Here is a 26,391-nt window from a genome sequence, read left to right as displayed (position 1 = left end):
TCCTGCGCCACCTGTTGGCCAATACCTGAAACGGTTGCCTTGTTTATCCAGTTTCATTGTGTCTGCAGTGGGAGGGAGGACTAGTCAGGTACAGGTTACTTCATCCTGGCTGGAATTTTCCACATAGCTTGAATAACCCTTCACTTGACCCTGATGCAGTCTCCCTTCCAATTTCTCAAGCCTAAGCATCCACTCCGGTTCTTTCCACTTCCTTCACCTCCTGTCAAGTGGAACTGCTTTCATGAGTCACTGGTGATCCTTATTGCTGCAGTCAGTAGGTATTTTTCTTCCACTTTTCAATTTCCCTGACCTCTTGGTAGTGTTTGAAATGGTTAACTGCTATCGCCTTTTTGAAACACTTCTTTTGGATTCTTTTATGACTCAGCTACTGCCTCTGACTCCCTCTTCTCTGCTTTGTTGGCCTCAACTCCTCCTCTGCCTGGTAACAGGTGTTCCCCAGGACCCTTCCCGAGGGTGCTTATTCTGGACCCTCTGGGCATCTACTCTATGTCCACAGCTTTCGACTGTTAATTTCTTGTCCTGCCTTCCTCTGTCTCTTTTATGCTAATGATTCCAATTTTGTGGAATCACCCAAACCCTTATCAGAGTTGACCTATTGCCTAGTATCTGGATATCCAGCCTCCAAGATGATCTGGTCTCTGTCTCCTTTTTAACCTTATTTTATGCTCTATGTTCCTTTGTTCTATGGTACTCCACCTACACTGACCAGAACTTAATTCCTAAAACATACCAAACTCTTTCCCACCTCTGAGTCTTTATGCATACTGTTCCTGCTTGCTGTATCATTCTTCCCTCTGTTTTTGCATTCCTGCTTTTTCCTCATCCTCTGTCTTTGCATGTCTGCTTTTTCCTCATCCTAAGGTCTCAGTTTACCTGAGACACTTCTTTTGATGATCTACCTAGACACTATGGGCATATCTCAGAGATACTGCAGGTTTGGTTCTAGACCACCACAATACTAGTGAATACTGCAATAAAGCAAGTCCCATGAATGTTTTGGTTTCCCAGTGCATATAGAAGATATGTTTATACTAACTGTAGTCTACTATGCAATAGCATTAGATCTTAAAAAACAATGTGCATACCTTAAGTTTAAAATACTTACTACAAAGTATTAAAGTATTTATTAAAAAATGCTATCATCTGACAGTGCAGGATTGCCACAAACCTTTAATTTGCAAAAAGGAAAAAGAAAAAAAGAAAACCCCAATATCTGCAAAGTTCAGTACAGTGAAGCACAATAAAACAAGGCAAGCCCATATGCTATTATTCTCTATCACTCTTCCTTCTTGCTTTCTTCATAGTACTTAACAGTTTGTAGTATTTGTTGATGTATTTGCTTACTCATGCTGTATTCATAGGTTTATGTTTGTTCACTCACTCTGAACTTCGCAGTCTGAGACCATGTCTGTTTTATCAGTTAAACTCTACTTGGCACTTAGCATAGTGCCTGGCACGCAGCAGGTACGCACTGAGTATTTGTTGGGTGCATATGACAGAGCTCATGACCACACTCATGATCCTTTTCTTCTTTATGGAAAACTCCTTCATGTTGGTCTCCTGTGCCAGGCGTTGTTGTTGGAAACACAAACACATAAAGCGCAGTCTTCCATGACCCTGTAACATTTTATTCATAAAGAAAAATCAAGGTTCTGAGATAAAGTGAACACTGAGCTGAGATACTGGGGGAGGAGGTGACTAGGTTCTATAGGATGGAGCTTTGGGAAAAGGAGCTGGTTACATGGTCTTTAAAGCTAAAAACCACAATTGGTCTCATAGCCCAAATTCACTTCATTATGGCTTATCTTCACCACTGTTGAGTTGGTACAGTTGACCCTCCAGACCACCAGCAGTCATCAGGTTGTTTTCCAGCTGGTTCTGACTAATTTCCCAAGAAGTGTTTGCCCTGTAAGTGTAGTTCCTTCTTCCGAGGTATTATAATTTCTTATACCCTCCAGAACTTGCACAGGTTCCGATAGATCCTCATTTCCAATAAGCCCCAGACTTATCAGTACGTTAGCACTCTCCATGTTGGGTAGTAATTCACCTATTTTCCAGCCTCTCTGCCCCAGTATACCATGAACCAAGACAGAGAGCTTTAGTCTTCACCCTCTGTGCCTCCTCTATAGCCTAGCTCAATGTCTGGCACACAGGAGACCCCTCAATAAAGGTTTATAAATAGGAATGACAGATCTCTCCTGGCCAAGGCAAATAGCAGCCAGGAAAATTAGTCTCAGGCCATAGGTGTATGGGTCAAGGTTTGCCCAGAGTTTTCTCTCTGATATCAAATAACTTCAATCATCATGTGTAGCAACTCTGCAGTCCTGGAGGCTGGGAGCATGGGCAGTCAGAAAAAGCCAATGGGAGCACCATGTGGGGGGACCAGAGGGTTAAGGATGGCAAGAGGAGATGGATCCAGAGAATATTTAGAATGCGATGCCAGCAGAACCCTTTAAATTGTTCCAGTGCCTGTGTAGTAAATTTAAGTCATTTTCCAGACAGTGTGAACCTCAGAAGTATCTTCCGCTCCATTAGATAAATTTAGGATTGCGAGAGGAGAGCATGCCCAACAAACTGTAAGAGCTGCCTCTACAACAGCATTTTAAATATATTTTGCTCAGCTGTCAGGACCAGTGCGTTAAGCACTCTAACACTTGCAGGGCTGCTGTAATTTGCCTCACATGGGTGAACACAGGCTTCCTGGGAGGTGATTTACTCTCGTTTGCTTACCAAAGGAACAGAATAAATACTTTAATATTTCTTCCTCCTCTTTGGCCAAGAAATGACCTTTATAGTGAGGATTTTGATTGAACATTTGCAACAACCATGGGAGCAGAGAGGTGATTAACATGCCAAATCAGTTCCCTTGAATTCTGGGTAGAAAGATTTCAAGCAGCTTCAAAGGAAGTTTCACATCTTCTTCTATTAAATTATAAAGCCATGCATGAGTTTTATGAATCTTTTGCACTGTAAATAAATGATTATCTGTCTCCTAACAAAACTACCTTGAATTATCTGGCTTTGCCAGCTTTTGTTCCTTCCTTCCTTCCAACCATCCATCCATCCCCTATGTCCTCATTTCCACTAAGCCCAGGATTTCTCAGTATGTTAGGGCTTTCCACTTTGGATTATAATTCACCTGTTCTCCATCCTCTTGACCCCAGTATGCTGTGAACCAAGGCAGAGAGACTTGGACCTCTTCCTCCACCATCCATCTGCATGTGTGTCCATCCCCACCTCCCATATAACAAATTTGGGATGGTGTGTCTTCATGTCATTAAAATAACATGATTCCTGTATTTGAAAAACTTCTGTATAGAAAATATTTTTTCTTTTTGCATTTGTGTGCTCTCTGCCCTTCTGCAGGTACTTTCTCACCTCCCACACCTTTCTCAGTCAACACCAATCTCTGTGCCTGTTCTACTATACCAACAGTACACTTTCCAGAGTCAGCAATGACTGTCATGTCACTGAAGCCACACTTTGTGCCATGGTCATCTTCTCTCACTCTGTTTCTTTGGCTTCCATATTGTTACATCCTTCTGGTCCCCCCCTACCACCACACACACACCTTTTGGGCTGCCTTTTTTATAGGTTTATATCCCTTTAATTATGAGTTTCTTGGAGTTCCTGTCATGGCTCAGTGGTTAATCAACCTGACTAATATCCATGAGGACTCAGGTTCAATCCCTGTCCTCGTTCAATTGGTTAAGGATCCAGTGTTGTAGTGACCTGTGGTGTAGTTCTCAAACTCAGCTCGGATCTGGCATTGCTGTGGCTGTGGCGTATGCTGGCAGATATAGCTCCAATTAGACCCCTAGCCTTGGAACTTCCATATGCCACAGGTGTGGCCCTAAAAAGAAAAAAAAAAAAAATTTCTTGCCTTTCAATCCTAGTTATCTGCTTTTCTCATTCAGCATTCTCTCTCCCGATGGTCTCATTCCCCTGTCTACTGGGGAGTTTACTGGGAATTCTGTAACAAAGTACCACAAACTTAGTGGCCTCACTAGCAGAAATGTACTGTCTCAGTTCTGGAGGCTATAGGTCCAAGATCAAGGTGTCCTTTCTGAGGGCTGGAAGAGGAATCTCTTCCATGCTGCTTGCCTGGCTCTCAGGGATTTGTTGACAATCTTTGGCATTCTTTGGCTTGGAGAGGCATCACCTCCAGATTCTGCCTTCATTTTCACAAGGTGTTTTTGCTGCGTGTGTGTGTCCATGTCCAAATTACCCGTGTTTATACGGATGCTGGTCATATGGAATTATGGCCCACCCAAGTGGCCTCATTTTCACTTGATCACCTCTGTGAAGATTCCTTCTCTAAGTAAGGTCACAATCCATCACATTGGGGGGGCGGCAAGGGGGCAGTTAAGAATTCAGCATGTGAATGTGGCTGGTTGTTGAGGGGGCAGCACATTTTTAATCTGTAACCTCTGCTATGGCTTCAGTGACATATCCATATGCTGATGACTCTCAAATCTGTGAACCCACCTGAAATCTGTCTTCTGAACTCTCCACCTGTGAGTTTGGCTGCCCACTGTCCACTTCCCCTCAGATGATTTTCCTGCACCTTAAGCTCAACATGTCTAAGACTGCATTCATCACCACCCCACCCCGAACTTGGTCCTCCCTCTAGCTCAGTGAATGGTGGCTTACCAGCTCAATTTTCCAGACGGAAAGGGATAGTTATTGACTCCTCCTTCACTCTAATTCTACAATGACTCCCAGTCATTTTCCAAGTTTTATCTATTCCATTTCTGCAACAGCTCTCAAGTCTTCCCCTCCTCCACCTCACTGCTACCACCTCTTCAAGATCACTAGTCTTGCTGCTCCAGACCGTACCAGTGTTCTCTTAATAAGTCATTCTATTGCTGGCTTTACTTCCTCTCAATCCATGCTCCACACTGCAGATTAATATTCTAAAAACCCAAACCTGATCATTCCATTTACCTGCTTAAAACCATTCAGCAGCCGTGAGTGTCCTTGAAGGTAGACATTGGGCCCATACAGCAGGTGTTAGGCCTTGAGCTGAGGGGGAGTAGGAACTAGTAAGTGAGGGATAGGTTTGTATGAGGTTGGAGTTAGTGCTTAGCCCTGGAGAGTTGAGGTTCCAGGACTGTCAGCCCACCTACCTGGTCGGTGCAGACACCATAACAATTTTGTGAGAATGACCCGATGCTGTTTATTTGGCTTTCTTCATATCCCCCAAGGAAGAAACATGCAGTTTTATTTAGGTTGTGGTTTAAATCACAGCAGAGTTGGAGTTCCCGTCGTGGCGCAGTGGTTAACGAATCCAACTAGGAACCATGAGGTTGCGGGTTCAATCCCTGCCCTTGCTCAGTGGGTTAACGATCCGGCGTTGCCGTGAGCTGTGGTGTAGGTCTCAGACGCGGCTCGGATCCCGCGTTGCTGTGGCTCTGGCGTAGGCCGGCGGCTACAGCTCTGATTAGACCCCTAGCCTGGGAATCTCCATATGCCGCAGGAGCGGCCCAAAGAAATAGGAAAAAGACAAAAATAAAAAATAAAAAATAAATCACAGCAGAGTTGTCTAAGCAGCTGCCTCTGCCAGTTCCTGACTTGTACTCCTCCTCAGCATTCACTATACCCTGGCACATTCGTCTGCTCATTAAGGAGGCATAAATATTTTGTGAACTGATCTGTAGGCTTAGGGTTTGAACGCCAGTTCTCACATGAGAAGATTCTTGCAGACCATTGGCAATGGCAAGTCACCTGGCTCCCAGATTAAAAGCTGGCTTGTCCATCCATTCAACATACAGCATTCTTTATAGAAATTACTGTGTACTTAGCATTTCCCCTTCTGGACCATAAGAAAAAGAGGGCAGGCATCGTGCCTTCTTCCTCACACTTAGAAGAGGGCTAGGCACATAGTATCAATAACTTTAATAACAGAATTAGCTTTTGGTTTCTCCTGAATTGCCTTTTGACAGTAATGAATTATGAGGCCACCTTATTAAATGCTTTGTTAAATCCACCAATCAAGAAACTCACCAGGACCATTTGAAAGGGAATGCATTCCACAAGAGCCTACCAGGGAGGAATTTGTAAGTAAGTGTTTCTACAGTCAGTAGGGAATACTTTCCAAGATTTTCAGAGCAATAGTGACACTGCAAGAGGGTGGCAGAGATACTGCAAGGTCCATCAGGATCTTAGTGTCTTTTATGTGCACCTCTATAAGAGCAGATACCCTGGTTCAAGGTACAAGGTAATTAAGATTTGGGGGGAAGAAGAGACGAAGCCTCAACTCGAAGAAAGTCAATGTGAAGGCTTCATGAAAAGCAAACAGGGTGCCTCAGAGCTACCTCAACATAAAAAAATCCAGAAAGAAAAATTTGCAATCAATTATTCATTTCAGCAAGAAATTATTTCAAGCATTAACACTCCCAGTACATCTAAAATATGATTTTGAAATACCATTACATTATTTGTATAAGAATGGTATATTTGGTATTATAAAAGGCAAAATAGTTATGTAATCTTTTTTTATTGAAGTATAGTTGATTTACATTATTGTGTTTCAGGTGTACCGCATAGTGATTCAATTATTTTTGTGCAGATTATATTCCTTTTAGGCTATTACAAGATATTGAATATAATTCCCTATGCTTTACAGCAAATCCTGTTGCTTATCTATTTCATGTATAGTAATAGTTTGTCACTGTTAATCCCATACTCCTGACTTGTCCCTCTGCCTTTACCTCTCCCCTTTAGTAACCATAAGTTTGTTTTCTATGTTTGTGAGCCTGTTTCTGTTTTACATGTAGATTCATTTGTATTATTTGTTAGATACCACACATAAGTGATATAATACAGTATTTATATTTCTATATCTGGCTTATTTCACCAAGTCTAATATCCTCTGTTTATGCTGCCACAATGGCAATATTTTTTTATGACTAATATTTCATTGTACATGTTTGTGTGCATATCATATCTTCTTAAGCCAATCATTAGTTGATGGGCACTTGGGCTGTTTCCATGTGTTGTGTATTTTAAATAGTATTGCCATGGATATTGTGTATATTTATCTTTTCAAATTAGGGTTTTCATTTTTTCCAGATATATACCCAGGAGTAGGATTTCAGAATCATATGGTAGTTCTATTTTAGTTTTATAAAGAACCTCCATACTGTTTTCCGTAGTGGTTGTACCAATTTATATCCCCGCCAACAGTGTAGGTGGGCTCCTATTTCTCCACACCCTCTCCAGCATTTATTATTTGTAGACTTATTAATGATGGCCATTCTGACTAGTGTGAGATGATACCTCTTTGCAATTTTGATTTGTATTTCTCTAATAATTAGCGATGTTGAGCATTTTTTCATGTGCCTCTTGGCCAGCTATATCTCTTCTTTGGAGAAATATCTATTTGCATTTTCTGCCCATTTACCAACTGGGTTGTTTGTTTGATGTTAAGTTGTATGAGCTGTTTGTGTATTTGGGATATTAACCCCTTGTCAGTTGCATCATTTACCAATAATTTCTCCCATTCTGTAGGTTTTCTTTTCATATTTTTTGTCTTTTCATTTTATTGATGGTTTTCCTTTACTGTGCAAAAGCTGATTTTTTTTAAGTTATATTTGTGTATCTTTGCTTTTATTTTTTTCACCTTAGAGTGATCTAAGAAAATGTTACTATGATTCACGTCAAAGAATGTTTTGGCTGTTTTCTCTTGTAGGAGTTTTAATGGTGTCATTTCTTACATTTAGGTCTTTAAGCCATTTAGAGTTTACTTTTGTCTATGTTGTGAGAGAATGTTCTAATTGATTGATTTACATGTAGCTGCCCAGATTTCCCAACACCACTTGTTGAAGAGACTGTCTTTTCTCCATTCTTACCATCTTTGCTGTAGACTAACAGACCATAGTTACATGAGTTTACTTCTTAGTTTTCTATTCTGTTCCATTGATCTATAAGTCTTTTTTTAATCCCAATATCACACTGTTTTGATTATTGTAGCTTTGTAATATAGTCTAAATTCTGCCCAGGATGTACTTTCAGCTTTGTTATTTTTCCTCACAATTGCTTTGGCAATTCAGGATCTTTTGTGGTTCCATGTCATTTTTAAGATTTATTTCTTCTAGCTCTAGGAAAAAGTCCTAGGTATTTTGCTAAGGATTATATTAAAGCTGTAGATTGCTTTAGGTAGTACAGACATTTTAACAATATTCATTCTTCTAATCCAGCAGCAGGGGATATCTTTCCATTTCTTTATAGCATCAATTCCCTTTATCAGTGTTTTATATTTCTCAGTGTATAGGTCTTTCACATCCTTGATTATGTTTATTTCTATATTTTATTCTTTTTGATGTAATCTGAAATGGGATTTTTTTGGAGTTTTTTGGGTTTTTTGCTTTATTTCTCTCATATTTCATTATTATTAGTGTAAAGAAACATAACTGACTTCTGTAGATTAATCTTTTATCCTGCTACCTTGCTGAATTCATTTGTGAGTTCTAATAGTTTTTGTGTGGAGACTTTAGAATTTTCTATAGACTAACATGTCATCTGCAAATAGTGACATTTTTGCCTCTTCCCTTACAATTTGGATACCTTTTGTTTTTCTTGTCTCATTGTTGTGGTGGCTAAGACTTCCAATCCTATGTTGAATAGAAATGATGAGAATGGACATCCTTGTCTTTTCCCTTAATGTAAGAGGAAGACTTTCAGCTTTTCATGGTTGAGTATTATGTTGGCTGTGGGTTTTTCATAAATGACCTTTATTATGTTGAGATATATTCCCTCTACACCCACTTTTGTGAGAGTTTTTTTGAATGGTTGTTGAATTTTTGTCAGGTGCTTTTACTTGTTGAGGTGATCAAGTGAGTTTTGTCTTTCCTTATGTTAATGTGGTGTATAACATTGACTTACATATTTTGAACCACCCCTGCAACTCTGGAATGAATCCAACTTGAAATCGTTGCATATGGCCCTTTTTATGTGTTGTTGGTTTCAGTTTGCTAATAGTTTGTTGAAGATTTTTGCATCTATATTTATCAAAGATACTGGCCTATAATTTTCTTTTTTGGTAGTGTCTTTGTCAGGTTTTGGTATCAGGATGATAGTTGACTCATAGAATGAATTTGGAGTGTCCCTTGCTTACATGGTTGTGTAATCTTAATGCTAGCATCTTACAAAACTAAGAGAAAGGCATGTGTATTCAAAGGTACAATTTCCAAAACTGGATTTAATAATCTAGGAGTAGCCTAACTATAGATTTATGCCAGACCAGTTAGCACTTTTACTTGCATTTTCTTATCTATTTGCATCAATTTATTGAGATCATCTCTTTGGAAAATGTTCTTTTAATGGATTCCAAATTTCATTTTCATGGGGTAAAATAAGTATTTATTTCAAAGCCAAGAGCATAGGCCTTTTCACTGTATGGTAATGAATCTACTTGTTGGCGTCAGAGTGACAGGAGTTACACAGGGGAGAAGTGATGTTGGTGCATCTTAAGAGATTCTTCTCCACTTTCACCTGGAATCAGCCAGCTGTCTTCCAAGGGAAAACTTGCCCCCAGGGGTTCCACAAAGGCAACATCCTGCTATACCCCCTTAATAATGTCTCCCATTGGGTTCTTACAGGAAAACTGGTAGGAATTCCCCAAAACCTTCCTAAACGCTTTCAAGAGGCCCCTCTTGGAAAACAGAGACTGTCACAATAGATGTGGCTGCAATATGAAGGGAAATAGTAAGAGAGAAAAGAGAAAGAACAAGTGAGGAAGGAACTTTGAGGTTGGATGCATGCAAAAGTCCTGTAGAGTTGGTATCAGACATAGAAGCCTCAGAAGTTGGTTATGGCTGGTTAGAAAATGGGAGATTTACTAGATGGACTTGGGAGGAGAGACTCACAGAACCTTGGAAAATGTGCAGTAACTAAGAGATCTTCACAGCTGAGAAGCCATAAAAATCTGCCAAGACACTGCTGTTGCCATCACTACTGACACACTGACCAGACACCCTGCCATGGCTGCTTGTGGGATTTTAATCATCCTGGCTTCCTTGAGATGCAAAGTTCTGCATAGGAGAGTCTGGCCAGCTGAAACCAAGCCATGACTGCACCCTATTGCCAGGGGCAGGGAGAGATATTTGCTTCCTTCAGCTTCCCCTGTGGAATATGGGGCACTTGTTCACCAAAGCTTATATATTGGAGGGAGGAGTTTCCCTCTAGATGAGAAGAGCATTGGAAGCTGAACCATTAAAAATAGGACAGAGGAGGAGTTCCCGTCGTGGCACAGTGGTCAGCGAATCTGAATAGGAACCCTGAGGTTACAGGTTCGATCCCTGACCTTGCTCAGTGGGTTAAGGATCCGGAGTTGGCATGAGCTGTGGTGTAGGTCACAGATACTGCTTGGATCTCACGTTGCTGTGGCTCTGGTGTAGGCTGATGGCTACGGCTCCAATTAGACCCCTAGCCTGGGAACCTCCATATGCCACAGGAGCCGCCCAAGAAATGGCAAAAAGGCAAAAAAATAATAATAATAATAATAATAGGGCAGAGGACAAAGGTATCCATATTAAAAGTATTCAGGAAGTTGTTAACTAAGCTCAGATTTTTTAAAAAAGTATTATCTGTTCTTTTGCAATGAAAAACATTTTCTATTATTTGGGAAATTATTTGAGACCAAGACTATCACCCCCCAAATTTTAAAGGCAGTTTTGTGATACTCTGCTGATTCATATCTAGGATCAGCCACGTAGATTCGAAATTCTTCCTTAGGTACCTTGGGACTACTTTAAAAACCATCTCAGAATTCTATGAATGTTCAACAGAAACCATCAAGGTTAACCCATAATCTAATTCTACAGATGGCAGAAGGTATAAGGAGCAACAAACCTGAGAAGTCACTCATAGGCTGGGTGTGGGTAAGATAAGAGCTGGAATTAGGAAAACAACTTAGACTTAATAAAACATGGGTGTGATTAGGGCCAAATCTGAGGGAAGGGGGTCATCCTTGGGCATCACTAAGGAAATAAAATCTTGATACTGGAGGGAGATAGAGGGCCAGATATTATCTAAATGAGCAAGTGTTACAGATGGTATTTTGGAGTTCCCATTGTGGTACAGTATAAACATATCCAATTAGTATCCAGGAGAATGTGGGTTCGATCCTTGGCCTCGCTCAGTGTGTTAAGGATGCTGTGAGCTGCAGTGTATGTTGCAGATGCAGCTTGGACCTGGTGTTCCTGTGGCTGTAGTGTAGGCTGGCAGCTATAGCTCCAATTTGACCCCTAGCCTGGGAACTTCCATATGCCGCAAGTGCAGCCCTAAAAAAAAAAAAAAAAGAAAGAAAGAAAGAAAGAAAAAGAAAAAAAAAAACATTGTATTTTACTGGGGGGAAGACAACCAGAAGAAATGCATCTTGACCACAACACAAATCCAGACCATGTGCTTAATGAGTATAAAGGTTGCTTAAGGAAGAATGGAGCTCTTCCGGCAAGCACAGGTGAGTGGTCCTGGTGTTGCACTGCATACGACTGAGGCTATGACCAGGAAGAATAACTAATACTGGTTTATATGCACAAGATAATATCATTACTGGTGCTCTTTCTGTTTTTACCATGTGAATACCTGGATCTTAACAGGGGAGAAAGTGTCCCACTGCAATACACATTACCAAAGAGAACTTCCAATTTCTCTTTTAAAAGAAACATTATTTTTGCTTGAGCAATTTCCAAATAGGTGCCTCTCCTCCAAGTTCTATCTATTCTATGCATCCTTCTCTCACCTACCAGTTTTGCCTTCACTATACTTTCCTTCCAACCTATCTTCTCTCTTCAGAATACTTCTTTTGCTCTCAACAATTAAACAGGAAAAATCCCCACTTGGCTTTCTAGAGAATGCTCTGGGCTCTCTTCCTATCCAAACCCTGCTCTGCTCTAGGACTTGCTGGACTCCATCATCCTCTACTAACATTCTCTAATTTTCAGTCTGAAATTACTCTCTCCACTATGAACAATAATTGTCCTCATGTTATGTACCACTGGGTTATTTTTCTTTCACACTCTCAGGTATTTTTGTGAATATTTATCCTCTTCTCTCCCAACAAGATTATTAGATTCCTGCACAGAGGAGGAGCTCAATAGTACTGGTCAGCTGAAGTGGGAAGGCAGCAAAGTACACTGGAAGAATGTGAGCTTTGAAACTGTATAAATCTTTTAAGCCTTACTTGGACTATTGGAGATTTACTTTCCTCATATGTAAAATGGGGATAGTAAAATCCACCGCACAGAATTGCTGAGATGTCTGGAAATTATATGTAAAGCTCTTAACACACAGTAAGTGTTAAATAAGTACTAGGCATTTGTAGTTTTATATCATAAAAATAGAGGGCACAGATATCCTTTTTTTGTTTGTTTTTTTGTTTTGTTTTCTTAGGGATGCACCAGGCTAGGGGTCTAATCTGAGCTACAGCTGCCAGGCTATGCCACAGCTACAGCAACACCAGATCTGAGCTGTGTCTCTGACCTATACCACAGCTCTCAGCAATGCCAGATCCTTAACCCACTGAGCGAGGCCAGGGATTGAACCCTCAACCTCATGGTTCCTAGACGAACTCATTTCTGCTGCACCATGATGGGAACTCCAAGTGATATCCTTTTTAGTTTTAAAGTCAGTTATAGATAGAGAGGTATAGGTATATAGGTATAAATCATATTCCAAATAGAATAAATAGTGTTTTAGGAATAAAAAAAAAAAAAAAATATATATATATATATATATACACATAGCAGAAGTATAACAATTATTAGTCTTTCCTTCCAACATGTACAGATTTTAGGTAAATAAAAAAGAACTACCTTTTTAAAAGATTTCTTGGGTATATAAAAAAGAATCAGCTTTTAAAAGGTTTTTTTTTTAAAAGGTCACGTTAATATGCATTTGTAAGTACCCAAATATTTCAGTTTTACATCTAGAAACTCTAGTTTTTAGGTAATAGGCATTTGATTATCATTTTCAATAAGATAATTATCAAGCCTTGAAAAAAATTTTAGTATGAATCATAATTCATACAAAAAGTATGGATAATAGTATAACAACAGTCAGGTCATTTTAAAAGATGTTTCTCTATGAAATGAACAGTGTTAGAAAGTGAATAGTACTTGATAAGTTAAAAAATGGTACTAGTGCTGGGGGATTTCAGCCTTTAAAGAATAAAGTAGTACAAACTGAAATAGAAAATTAGTATATTGTTTGTACATTAACCATCCACCATGCTACCCTCTTTCAGTAATTCTTGGGTGAAATGTTTACCTAAGAAGAGAGAACTGATAAACAAAATTGACAAACCTCTAGCCAAACTCACAAAGAAGAAAAGAAGAGAGGACCCAAATAAAAAAATAACGAAAGAAAAAATGATACTAGAGAAATACAAATAATCATAAATTACTCTAAACAATTATATGCCAACAAAATAGACAACCTAGAAGAAATGGATGAGTTTCTAGAAACATACAGCCTGCCAAGACTGAGTTAAGAAGAAATAGATAATCTGAACATACTGATCACTAGAAGTGAAATAGAATATACAGTTAGCAAAACAAACAAACAAAAAAACCTTCCTGCAAACAAAAGTTCTGGACTAGGTGGCTTCACTCGGGAATTCTACCAAACATACAAAGAACTTATACCTATCCTTCTCAAACTGTTCCAAAAGTTGTTCTGTGAATCCACCATCACCCTGATACCAAAATCAGACAAAGGTAGCACACATACTCAAAAAAAAGAAATTACAGGTCAACGCCTTTGATGAATATAGATGTAAAAATCTTCAACAAACTATTAACAAAGTGAATCCAACAACACATAAGAAGGATCATGCACTATGATCAAGTTGGATTCATTCCATGGGTGCTAGGATGGTTCATCATATGCATGTCAATCAATGTGCTATAGCACATCAATAAGACAGAAGACACGTGATCATTTCATTAGATGCAGGAAAAGCACTTAACAAAATTCAACATCTATTCACAAAAACTCTCACCAAAGTGGGTACAGAGGGAACATATCTCAACATAATAAAGATCATTTACAATAAACCCACAGCCAATATAATATTCAACCATGAAAAGTCTTCCTCCTACTTTCAGGAAAAAGACAAGGATGTGCACTCTCATCATTTATATTCAACATAGGATTGGAAGTCTTAGCTACCACAGCAATCAGACAAGAAAAACAAAAGATATCCAAATTGTAACAGAAGAGGTAAAAGTATCACTATTTGCAGATGACATGATAATCTATATAGAAAACTCTAAAGTCTGCACACACAAACTATTAACCCACAAATGAATTCAGCAAGGAAATAGGATAAAAGATTAATCTGTTATATTTCTTTATATTAACAATGAAATATCAGCAAAAGTAAAAAAAAAAAATCCCATTTAAAAATCACATAAAAAGAATAAAATATCTAGGAATAAACCTAATCAAGGATGTGGAAGACCTATATGCTGAGAACTATGAAACACTGATAAAGGGAACTGAAGATGATATAAAGAAATGAAAAGATATCCCCTGCTATTAGATTGGAAGAATTAATATCACTAAATGGCCTTACTACCCAAGGCAATCTACAGATTTAACACAATCCTTATCAAAATACCAATGTCTTTTTGATAGAACCAGAACAAATAATCCTAAAATTGACATGGAACCACAAAAGCCCCTGAATTGCCAAAGCAATTCTGAGGAAAACAGAACACGACTTCAGACAATACTACAAAGCTGCAGTAATCAAAACAACATGGTATTGGCACCAAAAAAAAAACAAACAAACAGACAATTGAAAAGAATAGAGAACTTATAAACCTACACACCTGTTAATCTTCAACAAAGAAGGCAAGAATATACAATAGAGAAGACAGTCTCTTCAACAAGTGGTGTTGGGAAAGCTGGGCAGCTACATGTAAATCAATCAAATTAGAGCATTCTCTCATACCATATACAAAAATAAACTCAAAATGATTTAAAGACCTCAATGTAAGGCATGACACCATAAAACTCCTAGAAGAGAATATAGGCAAAACATTCTTAGACATAAATCATAGCAATATTTTCTTAGATCAGCCTCCCAAGATGAAAAAAGTAAAAGCAAAAACATGCAAAAGGGACCTAATCAAATTTATAAGATTTTGCACAGTAAAGGAAATCACAAACAAATGAAATGCAGTCTACTGGATGAGAGAATATTTATTTGCAAATGATGTGACTGACAAGGGCTTAATTTCTAAGTTACATAGAAAACTCATAAAACTCAATATCAAAAAACAATCCAATCCCCCCCACAAAAAAAAAAATGGGCAGAAGACCTAAATAGACATTTCTCTAAATAAGACTTATGGATGGCCAACAAGCACATGAAAAGATGTTCAATATCACCAATTATTAGAGAAATGCAAAGCAAAATTGCAATGGTGTATCACCTCAAACTAGTCAGAATGGCCATTATAAAAAATCTACAAATAATAAATGTTAGAGAGGGTGTGGAGAAATAGGAACCCTCCTACACTGTTGGTAGGAATGTAAATTAGTGCACCTACTGTGGAAAATAGTATGGAAGTTCTTTATAAAACTAAAATTAGAACTACGAGATGATTCCAAAATCCTACTCCTGGACATATACCCAGAAAAGATGAAAACTAAAAAGAAAGACGTGGAGTTCCCATTGTGGCTCAGCAGAAACAAATCTGACTAGCATCCATGAGGATGCAGGTTCGATCCCTGGCCTCACTCAGTGGGTTAAAGATCTGGCCTTGCCATGAGCTGTGGTGTAGGTCACAGATGCAGTTCAGATCCCGCATTGCTGTGGCTGTCACGTAGGCCAGCAGCTACAGCTCTGATTCAACCCCTAGCCTGGAAATCTCCATATGCCATGAGTGTGGCCCTAAAAAGATACACGCCAAAAAAAAAAAAAAAAAAATTTCATGTACCCCACTGTTCACAGCAGCACTATTCACAATAGATACAATATGGAAACAACCCAAATGTCTATCAACAGATGAATGGCTAAAGAAAATGTGGTATATATACAATGAAATATTATTCAGCCTTAAAAAATGACATATTGCCTTTTGCAGCAACATGAATGAACCTAAAGACTATATCATACTAAATGAAGTCAGAGAAAGACCAATACCATATATCCCTTGTATCTGTAATCTTAATAATAAAAATCTATTTACAAAGAAGAGACTCACAGACATAGAAAACAAACTTATGGCTACCAAAGGGTAAAAAGGAGGGGAGGGATAAATTAGGAGTATGGTTTGATAGATACACACCACTATATATAAAATAAGCAATAAGTGCTTACTGTATAGCATGGGGAATGATGTTCAATAGCTTGTAATAACCTATAGTGAAAAAGAATCTGAAGCTGTACACCTGAAACTAATGTAATATTGTAAATCGACTGTAGTTAAATTTAAAAGAAGGAAAGAAGCAAGTAACTTTTTGGAAAATTCCATATAGTCTTCTATAAAAATCCACCCAATACTGATGACAAATATTCCTTTACTACAAGGCATATTTTCTGCCATTGCAATTCAATGGAATATGAGATAACAAGCTGAAATAGTCTTTTACATAATCTTTTGTTGAATTATTGATGTCTTATCTCTTTTTATAAGACAAAATGTCAAAATGATAGTTATGGCTTCTAGCCAACTCCAAGTTCAGGATATCATTTCTGTCTTTGATGTTTCATTATCTTATTTCATGAAGATAATCATGGAAAAGATTATGGATATTTAAAAGAAACCAACTAATAAAAGTTTAGTTGAAATTCATCAAAGGTGGTTTTATGCATAAAATACTATTTTTAAGAGATTGATTGGAAGAATCATCAATTGAAGAAGCATAAATCTAGAAGATAATATGATCCAACCCGTGACTTTGTGATTATTGGATGCTTTCTCTTTGCCCCTCCTCCACCTGCCTTTGGCAGTAGGACTCTAAGGACTATAGAAACAGACTTTCTTGCTCTCTGGCTTTGATTTATTAACTAATGGGGTGTCCCTATAGGATGTCAAAAGAAAGGAGTATTTTCAGGATCCTCCAGATGGATGCCTACATTAATGAAAAGTCATAATTCATATCAGGGAACCCTCTCCATCCAGATTTTTCTAATCACTCCCCTCCCTCTTCTTGTCCTTTCAGGCTCAAGTGTGGTAAGAACTGTTGCTAAGCCTGGATACTGCCCTACCTGCTCTGGTTTCTCACCCATGGTGGGTCTCAGATTATAACTTGCATTGGAATCACCTGGAGGGTTCCTTAAAGCTAGGTTACTGGTTACCCTCAGGGCAATTTTCTTTTTTTTCTTTTTAGGGCCACATCTGTGGCATATGGAAGCTCCCAGGCTAGGGGTCCAATCAGAGCTACAGCTGCTGGCCTATGCCACGGCACTGCAGGAACCGAGCCACACCTGTGACCTACACCACAGCTCAAGGCAATGCCAGAACCTTAACCCACTGAGGCCAGGGATAAAACCGCATCCTCATGGATACTTGTCAGGTTCATTACACTGAGCCACAACAGGAACTTCCCTCAGGGCAAAATTTGACTCTTAAACTGAGGTGGCTGCTAATTTGCATTTTTAACAGGTTCTCAGGTGATGCTGGTACCACTGCCATCTAGCCCTCTACCTTGACCACCTTTTTATCAACTATTCTAACTTGAGTTTGCTATCTCTTCCTTCTGGAACCTTGACTAATAAAAACTGCTAAAAAAAGAAAACTGGCTGAAAGTGACAAAAGTTTGTTTTATGATTAAGCATGATTTCCAGGTACTTGCTTGAAAAATCTTTAAATCAAAAAAGAGAAAGCTGTAGGAATTTAGGAAATCATTTTGTCCAATAATTAACTTTGAGAGCAGAAAAAATGTGGATAAAGAGAGGTCAAATGATTTACCAGCCAGTTGGTATCCTGCTTCTCAGGGAGGTCTCTCCAGGACGCTATGATGCTTTCCTTTTTTTGGCCAAGCCTGCGGCATGTAGATATTCCCGGGCCAGGGATCTAACCCAAGCCACAGCAGCAACCCCAGTCAGAGCAGTGACAATGCCAGCTCCTTAACCCACTGCACCACCAGGGAAATCCCTGTGCTGCTTCTTATTATACAGTAGCTCTTACCCCTTCCACCCCCCTGCCATCTCCCATCCCCTGGATTGTGTAATCACCTCTGTGTTTCCATCATCTTCAGGTTTGGGCACCAGTGGTACATGTGGTTTTTCACCTATGCGTGCACCAAAAGTTGCAGGCAACTCAGGATAAGATCTCTAGCTCTGTTTTCAGCGTAGGGCTTAGTAGAATCAAATGTTTCATTGACATGTTGTGCTCATGGGAGATAAGAGTCAATGGCAAAACCCTCCTTTGAATACTATCTGAGAGTCTGGTCTATCTATTATCTTCCAAGTCATCTTGCACTCACTCACACTGAAATTCATCTAACACCCTGCTTCTCTCACCTACTTTCCAAAGACCTTTTTTCCCACTTAATCTTTATCAACTTGGCTTTTCAAGTTTTTATCTGAGAACCCGACATCTTACCCTCCATTTGTTTAAGCAATTGCTTTACCCAGCAGCTGTAGTTCTTTGCCTTTTCTGCTTTGAAATTTCTAAGTGGAAACCCAAGGAATTGTCTGCCCAGCTGCACCCACACTTTCCTGGGAGCTGCAGCCTGTTTCGGTGTTCTCTAGCCACAGAAATCAGCAAAAGACACAAATTCCTTCGTCAAGATTTTTGGCTATGGCAACCAGATTCTCCCAGGAGCCTAAAGTCATGAGACTAGAAACTTGAGATCTTTGAACAATCAAATTTTCTGCAGAGAAAGGCAAGTGGCAGCTAATTGAGAAGAAATAGAGCTGGTATCCAGCAGTGAGAGATGGGGGGGTGGGGGGTGCCCTGTTTAACTGAGCCACTCCTTGGGTTCCAGCTGTTCCTGAGGTTTAGGAACATCCCTGACCATCCTATCCTTTGGTTGATAAGCTCCTAAAAACTCCCCATTTTTTGCTTAAACCAGTTCAGTTTGAATTTATATTACATAAAGTCAAATATTATGATTAATAAAGTGGCATAAATGGTCATTTCTATTTACGTGATCATTAGTAGTTTTAATAGCATGTCCTATGGACCATTTAACCCATACAACACTCCTCAGATGTGAGTAGATCGGGAGATAAAATTGAGGTTGAGAGAAGACTGCAAGGCCATCTTCTGCCTTAATGTTTGCTACTATACATGGCTGAGCCCACATTCCTACCAGGTCTCCCCACATTTAAACAATCTGTGTTATTAACCACTATGCTCTTTCTGGATCTCAATTAGACCCAAGTTCCTTTTCAAGTAATAGACAAGTGTAGAAGAACAGAGTTTTCAATGCTCTTTTTACTCAGATTTCAGCATCTTGAAGTTAACATCTTATCACTAAGTTTCATTGCATGCATATTCTACCTCTGAGTATTTGCTCCTTTGATTTTCTCTGACTCAGCATAAAATTCTGCCTGGCACAATCCTGCTCATCTTTCAAAGCCAACTTTTACGTAACCTCCCATAGAGTCTTTCCTACTCCAGGCTGTATGAATCACTCCCTTCCTTTCTTCTTACTCCCCAGTTCACATTACAGTTAACTGGTTACATGCCTGACTCTAATACTATGTTGAGAGCTCCATGCAGCTGTGGATCATTTCTTCAACATTTCTCTAATTCCTGATGCAATACCTACCTAAGAGTAGGTGCTTTATAACTACTTGTTGAATCAAATTGATTTAGGGAGCATGCAGAGAGCCTAAACAGTACAGATGAAGAAATCATATTCTTATGCCTGGACAATTATGAAAAATAGCACAAAGTAGCCTAAATGCCATGGCTTAAGTAGGCAGCTGTGGTTACAAGGGGCAGGGGGACTCTCTGGTGTGACTAATGGGAGACTTCCAACCCATCACTCCTAATACAGTTTATTCTCGATAACTATCAAAGTCTGAACACTGTTCACTAACTGAATTTGCAGTATCTAGGCACTCACTGTGGCATATAAAATACAATATAAATGATTTATTTATGATCCTTGACTGCATCCCAGGTGACATTCAGAATATTTATTTTTGTCAGGGCTGACTTTGTATTGAATTGAATGGTACATGACCATATAGCATGGGCCAGTGTCTTCATTTCCAGAATTGGAAATGACTGTGTCATAGATCAAGCCCTGAACATGCCTCTGGGCCTGGCTCTGAAATTTAAGCTTGCCTTTTTAGGACAATGGTTTAAATATCTCCAGTGGCTCAATTGTTCTCGGGTCTCTTCCATGAATCAGCAAGTGGGAGGCAGTTGGCAGCAGGCAATGAGATTTGAGCTGTACTGCACAGAAGCCAGGAAAATGAGCCAGGAAAATGAAGCCAAGAGAAATCGCTGATTTTGCTTATCAATCCAATATTTGCTAACTAAATATGATTTACCTACTTTTTATCTCAACTACATCTCAACTTCCTACCTAAAGCCATTTTTGGACTTTCTTCTTTACACCTACAACTGCTGAATAATCACAAAATGAAACCTGATATGCACCCAAGAAAGCATGAGAAGACAAACCTCATGTAAACATAAATTATAAAGATACTTGAAAGATAAAGTAAAAATGATTTTTGTAGTATCTGAGTGTCAGCCTCTCTTGAAGAGCATGAATAAATGAGAGTTCCCTGAATTTTAGACAGACTCTTCACTGAATTTGAATGTTCAATTAGAAACACAGCTGTGTTGGAGTTCCCCTTGTGGCTCAGTGGAAACGAATCTGAGTAGGAACTATGAGGTTGCAGGTTCGATTCCTGGCCTCGCTCAGTAGGTTAACGTTAGGGCGTTGCCATGAACTGTGGTGTAGGTCACAGATATGGCTTGTATCTGGTGTTGCTTTGGCTGTGGTGTAGGTCAGCAGCTGTAACTCTGATTGAACCCCTAGCCTGGGAACCTCCATATGCTGCAGGTGAGGCCCTAAAAAGAAGAAAAAAAAAAGAAAAAGAAAATAAAAGAAAAACATCTGTGAGGCACAAGATGGTGGAGTTAAAAAGACCCTAAGCTCATCTCCTCTCAGAGGCACACCAAATTCACTAGTATTTATAGAGCAACCATCACCGAAAAAGACCAGAACCTACCAGAAAAGATCTTCTACAACTAAAGCTATAACAAAGGGATGACAACAAGACCATAGAAGGGATGGAATTGTGATATAGTCAAACCCCAAGTCCCTAGGTGGGCAGTCCACAAACAGAATAATTACAATTGCTGCAGTTCTCCCAAAGGTGTGAGAATTCTTAGTCCCCACATCAGGTTCCCCAGCCCAGGGGTTCTGCACTGGGAGGAAGAGCCCTCAGAGAATTTGGCTTTGAAGGCCACAGAGCTTACTTTGGGGAGTCCCAGAGGCCTGGGGAAACAGAAGGTTTCATCCTTAAGGGACTCACACAAATCTCACAAGCTCTGGAAACCAGGGTAGAAGCAGTAATGATAGGAAGCTGGATCAGACGTACCTGCTGATCCTAGAAAGTCTCCTGGAGAGGCAGGCGGTAACTCCAGCTCACCCTGGGGACACAGACTCCCAGAAGCCATTTTTGAGAGCTCCTTCTACCACATGGACACTGGAGATGGCAAGCAGCATTCTGGAATCTTCTCTCTAGCTCCTTATCCCCATAAGCCAGCCCCACTGCAGTCACAAGTTCTGGAATCCTTAAACCAAGCCATGAATTAAATACTGATACAATCTCACATACCAGCTTAAGGGGTTCCTTAAGACCCCCTGAGCCCACAGACACCTCTGGACATGGCCCTGCCCATCAGATGACCCAGGACCTGTCCCCATGCACCAGTGCATAGGCAATAGACCCAAGATCCCCCAGGCCCTCCAGCCAGAGATCCTAGGGCCCAGGCCCCATCCACCAAAGAGCTTTCCCTAGCATCAGGCCCAGCTCCACCCACCAACTGGCAGACACTAGCCACAAAAAGTAGCAACATTACAGACTGTGGACCAGACTTGCCCTAGGACTGGTGGGTCTGGTTCCCACCAACTAACATACCAATACAAGCTTCAAGACTCCAGGTTCTGCCATCGACTATGTCAGGAAACAGCCCTACGCACCAGGAGTCTTACAGATGCCCTGGGACCCCTGAGCCCTGAAACAATAATAACCCAGGACCCAGTTGTCTACCAGTGGGCTGGCACTAGCCCCAGGACCTGGCTTCATCCACCATCAGGGAGGCAATAGCATCAGATTCTCCAGGATCCTGACTTCACCCAGCAACAGCTCAACACTAGCCCTGGGGTCCCCAGGGTTCTGAAGTCAGCTGACTCATGACCTAGCCCTACTAACCAGCAGCTGGCAGCCTTCACATAAGGCAGGACATGGACACCAACCAGACCAGAGCCAAATAAACCTACCAGACCGCTGACATAGTCTACCACAACAGAAAGACCCACACAGCCCTCATAGAAGGAACCTCTAGAGCATATAGGTATGATTACAAGACAGAAGTATTCTGCTTGGACTCATAGGACATCTCCTACCAAAGGCCACTTATCCAAAGTTGGGAAATGTAACCAACTTACCAGATAAAAATAAACATCAAAAATTATGTAAAAAATGAAGCAATAGAGGAACATACTCCAAATAAAAGAATAAGATAAAGCCCCAGAAGAACTAAGTGAAGTGGAAATAGTATATCTGAGAAAGAGTTCAGGGTAATGATCATAGATGATCAAAGAACTTGGGAAAAGAATGAATACACAGGTTGAGAAGTTTGTAATTTCTAACTCTTCGTAAAAAAAAAAAAATTTAAGAATAATAGAAGGAAATGAATATAATAACTGAAATGAAAAATACTTGAGAGGAAATCAAGGCTAGACTAAATAAGGCAAAGGAACAGATCAACAAGCTGGAAGACAGAGTAGTAGAAATAACTGAGGTTGTACAGAAAAAAGAAAAAAGAATGAAAAGAAATGAGGACAGTGTAGAGATTTCTGGGACAACATCAAGTACACTAATATTAATTCACATGATAGGGGTCCCAGAAGGAGAAGGGCAGAGTGAGAACATAGTTGAAGATTTAATAGCTGAAAACTTCCCTAGCCTGGGAAAGGAAACAGACATCCAACTCTGGGAAGTGCAGAGAGCCCCGTACAGGATTAATCCAAAGAGGAGCACACCAAGACATGTTGTAATTAAAATGGTAAAAATTGAAGATAAAGAGAATGCTAAAAGCTGCAAGGGAAAAACAATACATTACATAAAAGAGAACTCCCACAAGGTTATCAGCTGACTATTCAGCTGAAACTGCAGGCTAGAAGGGAGTGGCATGATATATTTAGAGTGAGGAAAAGGAAAAACCTACAACCAAGAACACTCTGCCCAGCAAGGCTCTCATTCAGATTTGATGAGAACTCATATCTTCCCACATAAGCAAAAGCTAAAAGAGTTCAGCACCATCATACCAGATTTAAAAGGAATGTTAAAGAAACTTCTCTAAGCAAAAGGACACAGCAAGAAACACAAAAATCACAAAAGGAAAAAGCTCATCAGTAAAGGCAAATGTACAATAATGGTAGGAAATCATCCACTCACAAAGCTAGTAGAAAGATTAAAAAATAAAAGTAGTAAAAGTCACCTATATCCCCAATAAGCAGTAATCATGAGAGGAGGAGAATACAAATGTAGAATTATTGAAATGCATTCGAAATTAAGAGATCAGCAACTTAAAACAATCACACACACACACACACACACACACACACACATACATAATCATATAAAAACGTAATGGTAACCACAAACCAAAAGCTTATAATAGAGGCACCCACACAAAAGAAAAAGGAATCCAAACATAACACTAAAGATAGTCATCAAATCACAAGAGAACAAAAAAATAAGAAAGGAATAAAGACCTACAAAACCAACCCAGAAACATTTTTTTAAGTAGCCTTAAGAATGTACATATCAATAATTACTTTAGGAGTTCCTTTGTGGCACAGCAAGTTAGGGATCTAGCATTGTTACTGCAGCAGCTGGGGTCACTGCTGTGGCACAAGTTTGATCCCTGGCCTGGGAACTTCCACATAATTACTGCAGGCACAGCCAAAAAAATAAATAAATAAAAAGAATTACTTTAAATGTGAATGTACTAAATGCTCCAATCAAGACACAGAGTAACTGAATGAATCCAAAAACAAAGCACACATAGGCTTTTGAAAGTGAGGGATGGAAAAAGGTATTCCATGAAAATGGAAATCAAAAGCCAGGGTAGCAATACTTCCATCAGATAAAATAGACTTTAAAATAAAGACTGTTACAAGAGACAAAAAAAAAAAGGACATTACGCAATGATCAAGGGATCAATCTAAAAAGATGTTAACAATTGTAAATATACATGGACTCAATACAGGAGCACATAAATACATAAAGCAAATATTAATAGACATAAAGGGAGAAATCAACAGTAACACAATACTAACAGGGGATTTTAGCACACCACTTACATCAATGGACAGATCATTCAGGCAGAAAATCAACAAGGAAACATTAGCCTTAAGTGACACATTAGACCTGATGGATTTTATAGATATATAGAGAGAGAACATGCCAAAAGCAATAGTGTGTGGTCAGAAAAGATGCTTGATATGATTTCAGTTTTCTTAAATTTATTGAGGTTTGTTTTGTAGTGTAATATGTGACCACACACTATGAGACAAGAAATCAACTACAAGAAAAAAACTGCAAAAAAAAAAAAAACACTAACATGCAGAGACTAAACAATGCTACTAAACAACCAATGAATCACTGAAGAGATCAAGGAGGAAATTTAAAAATACCTGGAGACAAATGAAAACAATAACACAATGATCCAAAATCTATGGGACACAGCAAAAGCCATTGTAAGAAAGAAGTTTATAGCTGTACAAGCTTACCTCAGGAAAGAAAAATCTCAAATGATCTAATTTTACACCTAAAGGGGCTAGATAGCAAAGAACAAACAAAAATCAAGTTAGTAGAAGGAAATAAGTCATAAAGATCAGGGCAGAAATTAATGAAACAGAGACTAAAAAGCAATAGAAAAAAATCAATAAAACTAAGATCTGGTTCTTTGAAAAGATAAGTAAAATTGATAAATCTTTAGCCAGACCCATCAAGAAAAAGAGGGTGTCCAAGAAAAAAAGGGTGTCCAATAAAATCAGAAATGAAAAAGGAGAAGTAACAACTCACACCACAGAAATACAAAGGATAATAAGAGAGCAACTGTATGCCAATAAACTGGACTACCTAGAAGAAATTCCTAATTTTGTACAGTCTTCCCAAGGAAGAAATAGAATACATGAACAGGCTAATTCAATAGTCAGTAATTAAAAAAAAAAAAAAACTTCCAGTAAACAAAAGTCCAGGACCAGATGGCTTCACAGGTGAATTCTACGAAATATTTCACGAAGAGTTAATACCTATCCTTCTCAAACTATTCCAAAAAAATTGCAGAGGCAGGAACCCTTCCAAACTCATTCTATGATGCCAGGCATCACCCTGATACCAAAACCAGATAAAGATATCACACACTAACCAAAAAATCATAGGTCAACATAATGCAAAAACATAGATGCAAAAATACGCAATGAAATATTAGCAAACCAAGTCCAACAATACATCAAAAGGATAATACACCATAATTAAGTGGACTTATCCCAGGGATGCAAGAGTTTTTCAATATCTGCAAACTTAGCAACGTGATATACTACATGAACAAACTGAAGAATAAAAACTGTATGATCATCTCAATAGATGCAGAAAAAGCTTTTGGCAAAATTCAACTTCCATCTATCATTAAAAACTTTCAGAAAGTAGGCATAGAGGGAACCTACTTGAACATAATAAAGGCAATATATGACAAGCCCACTACTAACATCATACTCAAGGGTGAAAATTTGAAAGCCTTTCCTTGAAGACCAAGAACAAGACAAGGATGCCCACTCTCACTACTTTCATTCAACACAGTATTTGCAGTCCTAGACAGAGCCAAGGAGACACAGCAAAGCTGGATTTTAGTGATTGATAAATCTGATGGAAAAATGTACAGTGGACTTAACTGGAGACCCTGTTGGCAGTTTTACATTTATAAATTCAATGATCAGCCTTAGGAAGAAAAGGGAGGAAGCAAGCCTGACATCACTTTGCTTTCTTTGAGGTAAACTATTAGACTGTGATAACAATTCCAATTCAGAACAGTTATGTTAGCCCAAACAATACCTTCTCATGTTCATTTCTAGTTGACGAATTTTTCTAAAAAGACCCTTTTTCTTAGGAACATAGACCTTGCCAACCAAGCATTTTCT

The 26,391-nt window shown here is 39.2% G+C and overlaps 1 protein-coding gene across 2 annotated transcripts in view; it reads left to right on the top strand.

Moving 5' to 3' along the window:
- Positions 1-26,391, top strand: part of SLC35F4 (solute carrier family 35 member F4) — a 263,750-nt gene that overhangs the window by 207,104 nt on the left and 30,255 nt on the right. The gene's annotated exons all lie outside the window — the stretch shown is intronic.

The sequence above is a fragment of the Sus scrofa genome, chromosome 1 (assembly GCF_054392235.1).
Source record: "Sus scrofa isolate SSC_HxYL_T2T_F1_AM1 chromosome 1, Sscrofa_HxYL_maternal_Yorkshire_Landrace_v2.0, whole genome shotgun sequence".
NCBI lineage: Eukaryota > Metazoa > Chordata > Mammalia > Artiodactyla > Suidae > Sus > Sus scrofa.
This window is presented reverse-complemented; position numbering and strand designations above follow the sequence as displayed.